Below are 16,526 nucleotides of genomic sequence, written 5' to 3' on the forward strand. Positions count from 1 at the left end.
CCTCTACAAATTTATCAAGATCAATTGCTCAATCGTTTTTTTTGTGAGGAACGCAAAAAAAACCCCCAATATTATGAGACAAACCAAGAAAAAAAGCAAATAAAACAACATATCCACTATGTGTATCCATATATACTCGAAAAAATGTGCTGAAAACCCAAACCCTCGAGTAAAACCCTTATACTCGAGTAAAAAAATATTTCAAAACTCAACCTTCCGGCTTCCCCCGCTGCTGGCTATATACAGGGACAGGGGGCTGGCTATATACTGGGAAATATGGGCTGGGAGGCTTTATACTGGGGGGCAGGTGCTGGCTATATACTATGGGGCCATGTTTTTGTGGTAAAATTAGAGGCCTCGGCTTATACTTGGGTCGGCTTCTACTCGAGTATATACGGTACATAGACTCAACTGATGAATTCAGATAAAACAAAAATGGAATTGAACACAGACAACCAGGTCAAAGACAAAATTGTATTGATAAATTCCCCCACTGAATTCACTTCTGACTTTAACTTATGAAAGTATGTTAATATCTGCCACTAAGATACTATGGAAAAGTTATATACTATATTTTATCATATTATATATGATAAAGGTCACTTTTTTGGCACATTGGTTCTCTAGACTATACTCTCCTGAAAAGGTAAGTCACTTGAGTTTATAGTTGTTTTCGACGAGATTTGCCTAATTCATTAGAAGGGGTGTGCTCCTTAATTGTGATGGTTCTACTGTGTTTCAGAGGAGGTCAGTAATAGTATAAGTGGTGGCAGTCTCTCAATGTTTCCTTTCAGGAAAATAAAAAAAGTTTTAAAAATACACAATAAAAAAGTTTTAAAGATTGTAGTTTTTTTATCACAATGTGGCAGATATATTACGTCTTTTAAATTTTTTTTTTGCTTTCTTCTGGTCAGATGTATACATGTGGCATGATGCCTTTAATGAATTTGCAACTTTTTTAAACAAAAGTTTTCAAATGATAACTCAGGGAACACTGCAGAAAACTAGACAATGGCGAACTTTAAAGGGAAACTGTCTTAGGCCCCAAAAAAGTTGCAGATAAGCACATGTGCCATAAACAGTCACAAAAATAAAGAAAATGGCAAGAAAAAGGTTTGATTCACGTGCTGAATTAATTCTCAAATTAAAATGCCGTCCAATGGCTATAGAGGGAATAAAGCATGATAAACAGCTGTTACACTGTGCAGGGGCACTTCCCCTCAAAATTTGTGAGTTTACAGCAGGTAGATGGAGGGGGGGGAGTGCTGAGAAAGCAGGGGGCAGTGTAACAGCATGTGCAGCTACAGCACAGTGGGGCATAATTATTAGCATAATTTTTTTAAAATTATTTTAGTAGGAAGGAGACTATGGATAACAAATAGAAAAAGATTATCATAGTCACGGGTGCCTGGATCTATGAGTAAGTGCCCCTGGTTTATTATGCATAATTGACTTAATTGATCCTCTTCTTACCATTCTTACACTTAAAGAGTTACTGTAAAGGTTTTTTGTTTTTCACAATTCAATAGCTCTTGTGATGTAAAACAACTTTGCCTATTGTCTTTATTACTTTATGCAGTAGTTTCCTTGCTATAGCCCTCAGATTACCTTAGTGCTGCAATTGCTGCCTCCTCTCCATGTGCTGACAAGCCCTGGAATTTGTCAGAGAAACAAAGTGTAAACAAACTACAGATTCACGGGTATGGAGGAGCTGCTCCTCCTTGCTCACACAGGAGGAAGTCATGTAACAGTGAATGCAGCAGAGCTGGAAGTGTTCTGAACAGTGAATACAGATGTCTCCTGCACAGAATAGTGAGGTACAAGATTTCACTGTTCCCTCCATCCCAGTCTGTGATTTTACAAAAGTTTCTCTGTCTGTCTCTGCTCTTCTCCTGCTCACTTCCCCCACCTTGTCATTGGCAGTATCAGCTCTGACCAGATAAGCTATTAACCCTTAGTGCTCACACTGCACAGGCTATAGACTGCATGCTTCTGGGTTACTTATGATTTCTACCACTTATTGCATGTTCCCTGCTCTTCCATGTTATGGAAGCTGCCAGGCTGGTCACCATATACACCCTGTATGTGCTCTGTACATGTTCCCTGCTCCTCCATGTGATGGAAGCTGCCAGGCTGGTCACCATATACATCCTGTATGTGCTCTGTACATGTTCCTTGCTCCTCCATGTGATGGAAGCTGCCAGGCTGGTCACCATATACATAATGTATGTGCAGCCCAGATGCGCTGTACATTTATTTTTGGTATATATGCATATGTGGTTATTTACTGCTGATATATATTTATGTGTGCAGTATATTCATTTTTGGTATATATTCATATCTACATTATATTATGTGCTGTTCCTTCATTGCTGGTGAAAACTTATATATGTGGCAGAGTCATTTGTATCTATGTGTATCACAAAGGCGTAAAATCCAGCATTCAGCTCACCTTCCAGTTGATTAGCCTCCTGCGCTCGGCTCAAAGAAAAGTCCCACGGAATCCAGGCACACAACAATCTTAAAAGGAATACTAGCGCTTCAGGAGAGGGCATTCTTTCTGAGGTCGATCAATGTATGTCTATATGTATGATATATTTATTAGAGGTATATATTTATATTTGTGGTATATAGATTTCAGGTATATACAGGTGGTCCCCTACTTAAGAACACCCCACTTACAGAAGACCCCTAGTTACAAACAGACCACTGGATGTTGGTAATTTACTGTATTTTAGTCCCGGCCGACAATCATCACCTGTAACAGTTATCAAAGGCGTCTGCAATGAAGCTTTATAGTAAATCCTGGCATGTATGAAAATCCAACATTTTTAAAATCCAATTGTCACAGAGACCAAAATAATTCTGGCTGGGGTTACAATTATAAAGTATACAGTTCCAACTCACATACAAATTCAACTTAAGAACAAACCTACAGAACCTATCTTGTATGTAACCCGGTGTCAGGATCAGTGGATCCTCTTGACCACCGCGGGAAATGGAACTAGCCGACACCTGGGACCAGAGTCTAAGTGGCACCTGGTTTTCACCAGAGCCCGTCGCAAAGCAGGTTGGACTTGCTGTGGTAGGATACTACCAGGTCGCTCCCAGGTGCGACTAGCCCACGGTGGCAGCCGAGGTCGAGGTACCTTAGCAGAAGACAGTGTCATAGTCAGGTCCAGGCTCAGGGTGAGGGCTGGCGGCAGAGATGCAAGGTCATGGCCAAATCCGGGGTCAGCAATGGGAGGTCCAGGCAGGTGGGAACGGGAACACAGGCACACGGAACACAGCAACATGGAGGAACTCGGGTAACACGGCTACACAGGACTCACGAGCGAAGACACACAGGAACGCAGGAAGACACAGGAACGCAGGAATACACAGGAACGCAGGAATACACAGGAACGCAGGAATAATCACCAGGGAGCTTTTTCTTAGGCTGTGAGGCACAAAGATCTGGCAGGGGACACAGGAAGAGGCAGGATTCTTAAAGGTGAGGTGTTCAGCTAGTGCACCAATTAGCGTTGCATTGGCCCTTTAAATTTTCGCCAGGAGCCGCTCGCGCACCCTAGGAGGCGGGGACGCGCGTTCACGGCAGTCCGGGGAAGAGCAGGAGCCGGGAGAGGTGAGTGACCGGGCTGCAGCGGGGGCACACGGAGGAGCACGGATGCGCCCGCGATCCGAGACAGGGATCGCGGGAGCAGCTGTGGCACCCGGGGACTGCCTGTATGTGTAGCTTTGTCTCTGGAGGGACATATTTTTCTATTAGCACTATATTTACTGCTGATAGGCCTTATTTTAGATCATCCAATATCACTTGGCCTCTTAGATCTGATTTTTATGATTTTTTGATTGGGGAGAGGGGGATAAATAAAATTCTTTCCCTCAGGATCGGCCCTGATTTTACAGCGTCTTTGCTACAATTTAACTGTTTTTTAATTAGTAGTGGCCCAGTCCTTATTAAAATATCTCTGGGTCTTGAAAATTATATATTTAAAACTGTACAACCAGCCCGTATACAATAGCAGCCTATGATTTGTTTTACCATATTTGGTGGTGATGCAATTCCTGTTTGAATCATCTCCATCTCAGACTAGTTTTATGTTCTTACATATGGTAAAATCAGACCACAGACACCACATATTAACATATGTAATAGAAATAGGTATCATTACTCTTAAAAATATATCATGTGCACACCAGGCCTCCCATATTGACTCCTATGCTATGAAATCCAGCAGTGATCAGTTAAAGTAATTTTCCTTTTAAAACATATTTTACAGAACTTCCAATTACATTTGAGAATTAATACCCATCATGAGTAGATTTCATATGAAAGGTATATAAATGCTAACAAAGCAATACGATTTAGGGATCGACTATTATAAAAATGATGACTGTGATCTCCCCTACCTCTCCATTTCCTTTACTTCCTTAGCTACATACCCTGTATATCATTCAGACTGACTCTTACAGATACACCACTACTTACTATTTTTTGGTAAAAGTAGCTAAAAACTTGTTTTGATATGGCATACTTTTTCTAGCCAGCATGGCCTTCTTATCGATTAGAACCCCTATTGTACCAGGGATACTTCCTCATAGATCACCATGGCTGACTTCAGCCTATATACATACTTATATGGTATATAGGGTAGTAAAATACTTGACTAACATTTTCAACCTATGGCTATTTTTAACATGATCTGGGGGATGCCCTTTACTCCCCCACTGAATTGGACAGTGTCTATAGAGCACTGAGACCTAAGTCCCAATACCCTATTAGACCACTGGACATTTTATGCAGAATTCACCATTATGGGATAAAAGAACGGATAATGCATAACAGCAGGCTCCAAGAACACCCAGAGTACAAGAGTCATCAACTACTTGTGCTATAGGACCTATTTGTATGCACACTTCTCATGTGATGCACTATGCCTGGGGTTACCGGTTTCCCCTTCTGGTCAAGAAGGAGGGTATCTCATTTCTGGTCCAGTCTCCACTAGACCTCCTGGGCTTCAACCTTGACCTTTTGGGAACTCAAGACTGCAATGTTTCACATTAGATTCATGTTGCTGTACAATACCGCTCAATGGTACATTGGGATGTTCTCTCCTTACTCATCAATGATGTCAATGACAGGATCCTCATTCAGCCCCATAGGCCACTTCACCAATCTTGTATCTTCTGACAAGTTTGAGTTATACAACCAGGGGGTATTAGAATACAATGACAAATTACAAAATTTGGGATTATTCAGTTTAGAAAAAAAGACGACTGAGGGGAGACCTCATTACAATGTACAAATACCTGAACGGACAGTACAAGGATCTCTCCAAAGATCTTTTTATACCTAGGCCTGTGACCAGGACAAGGGGGCATCCTCTACGCCTAGAGGAGAGGCGATTTTACCATCAACATAGACAAAGGTTCTTTACTGTAAGAGCAGTGAGACTGTGGAACTCTCTGCCGCAGGAGGTTGTTATGGCGGACTCTATGTACATGTTCAAGAGAGGCCTGGATGCCTTTCTGGAGAGCAAAAATATCACGGGTTATGGGGATAAAACATTTGTTTAATTCTTAAAGGTTGGACTTGATGGACTTGCGTCTTTTTCCAGCCTTATATACTATGATACTATGATATACCCACTTCCATTCAGCCCTAACCACATTTTTTATTGACCCCTCCAGCTTTGGTCATCCCCATTTTTTCCCTTTTTTACTTTTCCCCTCCCAAACCTTATCCCCCTTCTTCCCATGCCCCTCTAACTACATCCATCCAATGCCCCCCCTTCCTCAATATTACTGAAGGCCAATAGTTGGTGAGTTTTGGTCACACAGAGGAAACAAGTTATCATGCTGGCACTTTTTGTGATCTGAGCTGACTCTTTAAACATTACCTCTTCCACATACTCTTCACCATTGTTGCACTGAGAATGACCCCCCTCCCCCCACTGTTACAGATGCAAGAGAGGTCACTGCCTCTTCTGTTTCTTCCTACTTTCCCCAATGTGGTCCCTATTCCCTCAGACACACTCTTGTTTAATTTTCCTTGGAGTCATCTGTAATGCCCTTCCTCTGAGGAGGTTCAGTACTCAATGAAGGCTCCAATTACCCTAGAGGAGCTCTCAGATGTGCTGAAATGCCTTTTTCCTCACTTTGAGTCAGCAGATACTGCAATGGTGTCAAGGATGACCCGCCCAGGGACAAAATAATTGGCCATATTTTTGGGGATACCTAAGGGGTGAAAGACCATTTTCTTTTTTTTACAATTACTGCCCCATTTAACTGTTAAATGTAGATTCAAACATTTTTGCCAATATTCTTTCAAACTACATATCTCTTCTAGTCCTCAAGTTAGTGCACCTGGGTCAGAACATTATCCCTACTAGAGAGGCCAGAGATATTACCACTAAGCTTCTGAACCTTATTCATTATAAAGCAACTTCCACCTCAATGATGTTATAGCTTACTGATGCAGGAAATGCTTTTGATTGTGCCTGGTAGCATTCCTGCTTTGATGGATAGTATGTATCATAGTATATAAGGCTGGAAAAAGACGCGAGCTTTAAGAATTAAATAAATGTTTTATCCCCATAACCCGCAATATTTTTTCTCTCCAGAAAGTCATCCAGGCCTCTCTTGAACATGTACACAGAGTCCGCCATAACAACCTCCTGCGGCAGAGAGTTCCACAGTCTCACTGCTCTTACAGTAAAGAACGTTTGTCTAGGTGCAGAGGATGCCCCCTTGTCCTGGTCAAAGGCCGAGGTATAAAAAGATCTTTGGAGAGATCCTTGTACTGTCCGTTCAAGTATTTGTACATTGTAGTGAGGTCTCCCCTCAGATAGATAGGTGATGGTCTAAATTGACTAGCTAAAATCTGGAAAATAACCCTGCCTTGATAACCCTGATGATAACTGTTTTTTTAAATAACCTTGCCAGTTGTTAACCCAACAATTACAATATCTATAATAATTTTCTGTGGCATAGGATGAAACGACACATGCAGGTCCAGTGTTGGACTAACCTAACCTTCTCTGGTCTATATCTTTTGAACTTTTTTTAATGAATGAACAGATTCTAAAGAAAATAAAACTCCAGTTTAGGATCACCTTTTTTGCTTTTGAAAATTTTATACCATAATAGAGTATATGAGGTTCTTTATTTAGGAAATCAACTGTAGAAAATCAACTTCAAGCACGTTGCAATTTGTTTCCCACAATGCCTGAAAATTGCTGATTTGTTCCAAATCAATAAACCAATAAACAGATTTTCTCATCTGTTCACCACCAAAACTGGTTACATTGACCCCTCCATTCCCTAAGAAGTTTCAATCTGTCTTAAAGTCTAATTTTCTGAGTACATGAGATTTATCCTAATAAGATGTTAATATACAAACTTTCTAATGAAAAGAAATGTTTGAGATTACCATGTGCTGTTATATTTTTAAGTTGAGGACAAAATATTATCATTTATGTAGACTGAGACCTTATAGACAATTATGTAAGTTTCCATTAACTTATCATTTTTTCCCATAAATTTAATTCAATATTTTTATAACTATTTCATGTACCGTATTTGGTAAGGCTTATTCTCTGTCTGATCTAATCACCATTAAACTGTATCTCCCAATGTGGTTGTCACTTGCTTGACCCCAGTCATTTCAGGGTCATTTCCGCCTACAGGATGATTATTTTTACATTCTGCCTTATTGCATTTCAAAAGCCACAACTTTTTTTTTTGCTTTGCAGTGTGAAGTCCTATATTTTTGTATTTCAAAGAGCTTTATGAAGCCTTTTCTTGTTATGTTAGTAATAATAAAATGACCCATGTAAAAGATTTAGCATTTTCCACAAGATAAAGGTATGATTATTGCAGTATTTTATTAGCTGTTGATTTTAAACTTAAATTACTTAATTTAAAGCCTAAAATTTATTTGTATTAAAAATTATAACTATCAATATTCTTTAACATTAAGGGCATTTAAAATAAATTACATAATCAGTTAGCACTTAAAAATTACAAGTAATTACATTTTTTTTCTTTGCATTCTCAGAATATGAGGCTTAATTCATATTAGTAAAAGTTCAGGTCAACGCTTGTCTATAGATTCCAAGGCTCTGTGTGGCCAAGAGCCAATATTAAGTCCTGACCACAGTTCTGCACTGCCCTGGACTGGTGTTTATCTTGCCACAGGAATGAATGTGAGGTCTTTCTGCAAGGAAAAAAAAAGCTTCTTAAAATACACAGACCATAAAACAACATTTTATTGTATGGAGAGAAAGGGGATCTAAGGTGCAGGGAATGCCTTCCTGCTCAATTCATGCTCTGTACTATTTAGGGCACATGTGTTCCTAAGCAAAATCTATGTGAATGTCATTCTTAACATTTTATTTAAATACCAAATTCAGCTCATCTTTGACAGTAAGACTGTGAATGTGACCATTTTAACTTAAAGTCCATATGTTGTTTTTGCTTAATTTAAATACTTTGTAGTATGGAATGGATTCATTCTACAAGGTGAAACATTGTGAGAATTCTTAAAGAATTGTACCTAACTTCATACTAAGCTCAACTGCATAAGTACATGCGAACATCCATGAAACCCACTAGCAACCTGCACCTTTGTACGCTTAGTAGCAATGCAATTGGTTGGAGGCTGTGACCACATCGTCTAGTGCCCACTCCTCCAGAGTTTCTTATTGACAGCTGGCTGGTGGCATTTGATGTTAACGTATAATTATGATGAGTCTTTAATTATTGCCAAGGTTGCTAAGAACATGTAATCCACCCAAAATGGCTAATAAATCTCAGACTGCTGGGTTATTTTTAGTGCTTACGAGTTACTTTCTGTCAGACACTGTTTCATCATGACTAACACATGCCGTCAGGAATTCCCAGACAAAGGCAGTTGCCTATATAACTCTACATTCTGTGACAACCAACAGTGGAGGATCATGTCACTACATACTTGTCAGGAATATATCTCATCTTTTTGTTGCTTGAGGCAAAAAGTGAAAGAATCATCATGTAATATCTGTGGAAGGCAACATACTACTATATCTAAAGGAGCATCCATACAATGAGGGATTTAAAACTAGTAGTTTTATTATGTTACCTATTTGGCACCATTCGGAAGATTTAAAAAAAATTGGTAATATGATGGAAATCACATTAAACAGTTTTGGATAGTTGCTTTCAAAATTGGATTACATTTTAACATTATTACATCATTTTACATTTCATTATTTTCTGAAATGGACCAGAAATTATTTACGACTTGAATTTTGCCTCAAGCATCAAATTCTCATGTCTTCTTTAATTGCCTCAGAGTTCAGAGAGTGAAAGGACATGTAGATATATGACGAGAAAGTCGTATTGTCATTATTACACCATAACAATCTGTGACAAATGTTCTAAATTTTAATTAAGGGGAACAACAAAGTAAATAGATAAAGCTCTAAAGTGTAACAAGTAACTATGGGGAAACACTTGGAATGGGGCCTCCACTACTGCATGACATTTTCAGCCATACCTTTCAAAAGGCTCAATGATAGACAGCGATGCCACAGTACTAAGATAATGATAGTATCATAATTCTTCAGCCCTTCAAATCCAATCTATTAATTGGATAAAAAAACAGTGTTGATCCATCCAGAGAAAGCCAATCACTCAAGTAGGGGAAAAAATGGGATTTTCCAGAACTATGACCGATGCGATCCCCAACGTACTATGCACCCTCCCTCCCCAATTGGTGTTACAGGTGTGTGATTCAAGCAGGTGGAAACGAGGACCAGGGCTGGATCCCACTTTTTAGTTGTGGCAAAAGAGCATGAGAGCTGTTAGCCTATGGCTCAGCTTCTCTTTATCTCACAGATCACCAGCATGTGGTCTGTGAGATGAAGGAGATGTGTGTACACATATCCACCTGCACCAGTTCTGCTGAGACCTTTGGCCAGACATGACCCAGTACTGGCAGACACATAACCATGCATCGCCTGCACCATAGCTCTGGAGAGAAGAAGGCACAAAGATGATTAGTTTTCATTTAGGATGGTACTGGGACTAATGCTACTGTGGGGGGAACTGGGACTGGTGACTACTGTGGGGGCACTGGGACTTTTGGCTATGTAGGGGCACTACTTAGGGGATCCTTGCTACTTGACTTCTGAGGCAAATGCTGTGACTTGGCTACTGTGAGTGGCATTGTGACTATATTAGCTACTGTGGGGTACCTGTGACTATATTGCTACTACTGTGGATACACTTTAACTAGATTGTCTATTTTTGGGGCACTGTTATTTATATTGGCTACTGTGGGGTAACTATAATTATATTGGCCACTGTGAAATCCAAGTTACAATATTGGCTATTGTGGGGGAATTGTTCCTAGATTGCTTACTGCAAGGAGAGCAGTATCGAGTTTGTGTTATGGAGTTGCCAACATTTTTGTGTTGCTAAATCTGCAGAAATAAGGCAAACAGGTAGAATAAGAAGGAAAAAAAAGAAGAAATTCTGTACTTAGATGTATAATGCTTTTTGGGTATAATGAGTGCTCCCTAATGGCTTTGTGGCTATTGGGGTGTATTCCATCCATTATTGCTATGATTGATAAAATTTATATAATAAAAGTCAACTGTAGATGGATTTCACTACACAAGGGCTACGCAAATGAAAATGGATGTTTCATATCTCTTATGTTTCCGTGATTTTCCCTATATTAGGTTTCCTTCAGTAAAATTGTAAAAGTATATAAAAAATCTATATAAATGAGGTATCTCCGTAATTGTAGTGATCCATAAAATAAAGGTAATATGTTTTTTATTGTATGGCGTACGGCCCCCAAAAAATACAAGAAGAAAGGAACCAGAATTTATGATTTTCTTCCCTACATACATTTAAGAGTTAATAAAATCTCATCAATAAACTAATGACCAACTAAAATGAAGTATTTGTAAAGTGCATCTAACTTTGCTGATAATAATCTCTTATCTGTCCAAATTTACAAAAAAATAAAGATTGTATAGCCGTTATAAAGTGACAATGCATAATCTGCATAATGCCTTGGTGTGTGCCCATACAAGAGGTTACCACCACATATGGGGGATTTGCATACTCAGGAGAAATTGGTTATCAAACTTTGTGGAGTGTTTGGTATTTTATCCACTGAAAATATGTACATTTTTTGAAAAACACATTCATTTAGTCGAAAAAATTTTAATTTCAAAATTAAAATTGCATCCGATTTTGCTTTAACCCCTGTAAAACAATTGAAGGGTTAACAGACTTCTTGAAAGTTGTTTTACATATGTTAAGGGGTGTAGGTTCTATAATGGGGTCATTTATGGAGTTTTTATTTTTAGTTAGGCCTCTTGACTTGAAACCTGAGCAGGTCCCTCAATAGCGTGATTTAGTGTTTTTATTAAAATGGGAAAAATCACACCTAAAGTACAAAGCCCCATAACATCTTACAAAAATGAGAGGATGCAGAAAAAACCATGTCAACATAAACCAGACATTTGGTTAATGTTAGTTATCAAGTTTTTTTGCTGTTATGACTATGTATGGAAAAAATAGAACATTTTGAATTTCGAAAATTGAGAATTTTTCCAAATTTTCACCAAATATCTGGGTTTTTTAATAAATAAACACAAAACATACCACCAAAATTTTTCAACTAACATAAAGTACAAAGTGTCATAAGAAAACCTTTTTTAAAATCACTTGGATATGGTAAAGCATTCTGAAGTGTGTTATAGTGACACATTTGAAAAAATGGGCCGTGTCAGGAAGGTGAAAAGTGGCTTCGACGTTAAGGGGTTAATTTTTGTAAATGTAAACATTATCCAACCTATATAGATTTTGTATCCCTGTGATCGTGCCAACCCAAAGAACAAAGTAGACATGTCATTTGGGGGCACAGTGAAAGCCATAAAATCCAACCCATAAGAAAACGACACAAATGCATTTTTTCACCAATTTCACCACATTTGGAATTTTTTTCCTGCTTCCCAGTACAAGGCATGTACTATGTACAAGTATTAAATACTTTCAGAATGAAATGCAATTTGTTGCCCAAAAAACAAGCCCTCATACAGCTCCTTACATGGAAAAATGTAATGGATTTTTGAAGGTGGGGAGTGAAAAATGAAAATGCAAAAACCAAAAAGGACCTGATTGTTAAGAGGTTAAACAGTTTATGCTTGCGAATGGTGCCAGCAGTGTGTTATGCCGGACCATGCTGGACCTTGCGGATCAGGTCATATGAACCCTAGACACCATGGAGCACATTTATATACCCGGTCTGCGGAGTACATCGAAAGTGCATTGTCCGACAATAATGCACTCTTCCGCGATTCACTAAGCTCGAGCACCCAATATCCTGCATGTGTTGCTTCCCCGCTCAGGTCCGCTTGAGTCACCTTCTTCTTTCTGGTGCAGGTAAGTGCATTGTCTTGCGGCACAATTTGATAGTTAAATCCCACGCTTAGTCCGAAGCGAGTGCAGTTGTGGCAATAATCGATTGCATGCGCCAAAATCCCGGCGCTGACACTTGTTAAATACCCGTCAAAGCCGCGCAAATCCCGACAAAAGTGCGATCCACTAGCAATTAAGCCCTCATTTAACAATTTCTGGGACAACTGGAGAAACAGTTCACAATGACTAGATTCAGACCTGGATCAGACTGATCAATAGGATAGACTCTCACACAACATTTAGGTTTTCAAGTTTTTTTGTTACATAGAAGCAAGTATATAGTATTGCTTGGGTGAATGGGCCAGAATAAATATTTTTGGAAAGCCTAGTGACCAACAATGCCATTGTGTAGAGAAAACATACAAAAGAACCTTGCCAAAAAACTATGGTGCTACTTCTGCTGTGATCTTATCCACAGATCAGATGGTGTTAACCCCATTAAACAAAATTGCACAAAGAACTTTAAATACTTATATGGTATTATTTTTAGAGTAGTATGGCCTTTTTATTTCATGTAAGAAACCTCCTCTAGATGTAAAGAGGATCTCCTTCAACGTAATTCCAAGTTTGTGGGAGGTCAAGTTGGAGCTGGAACTAATGCATCTAACTGGATATGCAATTGCATCAAATTAAGATTATTTGTGATCTCTGTTATTTTCTGTCTGGGTTACATTGCTAAATAAGTGCTTATAATCCTAGTCTATATCTTGGCACAACCTTGTTCTTTTTTTTTTTTTAAAGGAATCAGAAATGTCTTAGTTTAGCTTTCCCTCACTGCCACTGAATGAATCCTTTATGCTGCGTGGACTCGGGTAGTGAATTAATTTTAGGAAGTTTAAGCAGATGAGAATAAGGCTTTCTGTGTGATCATTTGAAGAGTCTTCCACAGGTCTGATTGCAGGTCTGAAGAGAAACACAAAGGTTTTACTGTTTAATGTCCTTTTAGAAAACGACTCATTGTGGCAGTACAGTTGGGTTAGTGTAAGATACAACTGAGCATACTACGTGTACAGTTTGTGTTGCTGACACGTAGATGCAGTGTTAGAATTGGCTTGATATATTGTTTTTTTTAATTGCTAAACTGCAAAAAATAAAGAATTTAGGAAATAGAAATAGTAAAACAAAAGAAAAAGTTAAAACAAATTAAAAAAAAACTGAAAAATATATTCCAGCTGCCAATTTATAGGGTAAAGTAAGGCTTTAAATCAGGAAATGTAAGTACCATAAATAAAACCAGTGTTAAATTGACTAATGATACCCCCATATCATTCATTCAATGGGGAGAATCTATTAATACTGGCTCATTGAGATACGCTGGATTTACTAAGAGGTGCCATAACCTCCAGGTAACACCTGGCATAGATTTCAGCTATAACCTGCGCTAGGATTCTGGCATAGACCTTGGTGAAGCTAAGACATCTTCACTCTGGCCTGCCTCATTCCCTGCATGCCGGGTATAGAACTGGCAAATTGTCATAATGAATTGTGAGTTTTTATGCCTTGTATGCTAAAATACTGGAATGAGCTGCAGGCAGGACCGGTTCACTCTTCTCATGGAGAAAAAGGGCTGCACTTAACCCTACCTCACATTAATTCTTTGTCCATTCTACATATTATGCTCCCTGCGGTGGCTGCACTCTCACCCTTGTCAATGAAAGCAAAAGGATAAGCATGGCATGAAGACTCTCCACCTGAAATGCAAAAGAGGTTGGCCTCTTTACCTCATGTTTTTTCTGATGTGTGTTTAAATATGGAGGGAAGAATATTAGGCAACATACATCTGCACCACTTCCTTGATTTAAAAAGTGAAGCCTCCTGTCTTTTACCTCAACAGCCAGACATTCCTGACCATAAAATGACTGCAGTTCGACTGTCATGTGGTCTCTATCTATCCATGAACAATTGCCCTGCCATGACCTTATGATAGTATTTATAAATATAAGTTCAAGGTCCTGGTAGGGCCATTGTTTATAAACAGATAAGATCTCATAACCCTCTATCTGCAGCCATTTTATGGTCAGGAATGTCTGGCTGATGAGGTAGAAGATGGGGTGCTTTAGTATACATATTAAGAAAGCGGTGCAGAACATTAAATACATGTATATTTCCTAAAATCCTGCCCCACACTTTCACAATCATTACAAAAATATGAAGTTAAGTGCCAACCCCTTTCAAGGATTCTGGCTAACACCTTTACCAGAAAACCATTCATTTGGTCACAATGACATAGAAGGAAAATATTGCCACTGGTCAGTGAAGTTGGGGTTTAATACTCTAGGAACCTCAGTAGTATTACCCATTATATTTTTACTCAGTATCATAGGTGGCCCAATGTCCCTTTTGGGATGAGTGTGTACTGCAGGAGTCTCCTCCTCTAACCCCAGCTTATAGGCTCCGGTTTTATGATGGCTACTTCTTCACCTGAAGACTCAATTTTTCCAAAGTTCCACAGTTACCAAGATGTGGTCAAAGATTGAAAGCAACTGCACTGCATTCTTCTTGGTTGAACCCGTAAAACATTGATCTATGAATGATCTCCTGTTCATCACTAGTCTAGCCCCCACATTTCACTGGATTCACTTTCGGTATTTTCAGGGTTGACCATTCACCTATGACGAGGACTTCTTTTTGGAGTCCATGTGGCTGACAGAAATCAGTCTTCTTGTATTGCAATCTGATGTTCTGTCCCAACAGATGATAGTGATGATAGGTCTTGATGATGCCACCTCCATTCTCAGATTTAACTCTGTAAGCGGGAACACCATGCAGCTTTTCTACTGTCACATAGCGTTCTGGTCTCCAATGACTGGCAAGTGTATGCTTGTATCAACTTTTCCCTCAGCGTTTTAGCAAAATTGTCTGCTGGTCTTTGGTGCATTAATAAATATGAAGTCAAGTCGAGTTCACAAAGTTATCCTCAGGTTACATCATGCATGTGATTTGCAGTAACCCTCAATTTTCAGCTTCCATTCCTGGCCATTAAAATCTGTCTGTGACAAGACTAATTGTTTTCTTAACTCCATAGTGCCCATGTTCATAATGTCAACCTTTCATGACAACCTTTCCATTTTGACGGTAGAGCAGATCAACTTTTATGACTAGGAACTCTAACTAGCTAGCAAAACAGACCCCTCAGTTTTCAAGCCTCTCTTTTAACAGACCATCAAACCACTCCCACAGAAGGATCTTCTTTTCGATCCTTTTTCGTTTTGAGTCAGAAATTCTGTGTTCACCTGTCGACGTGTAAAACAAAGATGGTAGAGCGTTCTATGAAATTCCACAAAGGAATGGCTTGATGTTTGTTACACAGGACTTTTACCTCTCTCTCCAAATTGTTAATTATCCTTGAAGAAGGTCTTCTTTTCTGTCTTCATGAAATGCATGTTCCTTCCGGCAGGAAGATATCTATGGCTGAGAGCAGTTAGAGGCTTTGCAATATTTGAGTACTGCGGTATCTGTCGTACTTACAGAATTCTATAAAGTACCTAACACCCCCCCCCCCCAACTTGATGGGTTTGGACCAGCTGAAAAAGCTTTCAATTTAGTTGGGTCTGTAGAGATTCCTTTGTTGCTGACAAGGGGAACTGTGATAGGTTACCATGGGCAACTAGGAATATTCTGACTTACAGACAGCTTGATAAATCTGCCCCAATGTGTTGCACATATTTCATGGCCCTCTGGAAGAACAGGCATTTTTTTAAAAGATAACTTTAGCTCAGCCTTATTTAATTGGTCCAATACCTTGAAGAACCTCTGGCTTTGTTCTTCCAAGTTAGGGCTTCTCCAAACATGAGCAGGTCATTCAAGTAAACAAGAAACTCCCAAAAATTCATGTCTGCTATCACCTTTTCCATGCACCTTTAAAAAGTGGCAGGTGCATCTGTAACTCCTTGAGACTTTCTTTGGAACAATGAGACAAATAAATGCGGTCTTCTTCTGATCTCGCAAATTCATGAGTATCTGCTAATAGCCACTTCAAAGATCCATCACAAAAAATTATTGGCAGCCCTTTAAGCAGTCCAAAGCTTCATCAATTCTGGAGA

The sequence above is a fragment of the Engystomops pustulosus genome, chromosome 10 (assembly GCF_040894005.1).
Source record: "Engystomops pustulosus chromosome 10, aEngPut4.maternal, whole genome shotgun sequence".
NCBI classification, from domain to species: domain Eukaryota; kingdom Metazoa; phylum Chordata; class Amphibia; order Anura; family Leptodactylidae; genus Engystomops; species Engystomops pustulosus.